This window comes from Galeopterus variegatus, unplaced genomic scaffold, assembly GCF_000696425.1.
Source record: "Galeopterus variegatus unplaced genomic scaffold, G_variegatus-3.0.2 Scaffold9253, whole genome shotgun sequence".
Lineage (NCBI taxonomy): Eukaryota > Metazoa > Chordata > Mammalia > Dermoptera > Cynocephalidae > Galeopterus > Galeopterus variegatus.
Genome location: NW_007735364.1, coordinates 37,806 through 38,714, shown reverse-complemented (window position 1 = coordinate 38,714; position 909 = coordinate 37,806).

Here is a 909-nt window from a genome sequence, read left to right as displayed (position 1 = left end):
TCTGATGGAATAATACTAATTATACATTTGAACATGTACCACATCTGCTTCTAAATATTTCATTCATTGAAATGAGTAAATCGTTCTTCTGTGTTAAGCCTCATAGTCTCCTTAGCAAGGTCTGTTCCCTACACATGTACACACACTTACCTGTGCAAACACCACAAAAACAACACATGAGATACAAACACTACATAAACACACTCACATATGCACACACCACACACACACATGCACACAATACACACGTGTACAAATAACACACACTTGCATTCACACTCACAAGCAACCGGGAATCTAATTTATAGTTCTATTACTCACTGAGTCTCCTGTTGTATGAAAATAAAGAATGAGGCTGAAGTCATATCTTTCTTCTTTTTCAGCTTTTGTACTTCTAGAATCTACTCTAAGACAGAATCTAAGAGTTAGAAATGTTTTTATTCCCTTATCAAAAAGATTTGAGCAACACACAGATTTGCCTACCCTTTTGAATACAGCATGAAGTGCAATCTGATTAGTTATATGAAACAAAACCATGGCCCATGTTTTGATTCAAAAGTAATTTTTTTAGATAATTTTATTTGTCACATTTTTGGTTACTTCAGTTCTTCAAAGTATATTTTTAAAGGAATGATTGTAAACTGATTTGATACTATCAGTAATTAATATATAAAATCTATAATAAATCCAAGTGAAAAGAAAAGATGGTTGGTCAAGATAAAGTTATGGTCTGCCTTCATGAATATTTTAATTTCCAAACAGTTGTTGCAGAAGACCTGTAAATGGAATTTTAGTTATAATATCTTTAAATACTCTTTCTTAATCTATGATTCAGAGTGGTAGTTATTGAAAGAAAATTGTTCACATATTTAAAAAGTCAAAAGTAGATGAAAATTATCAAGCTTGTCA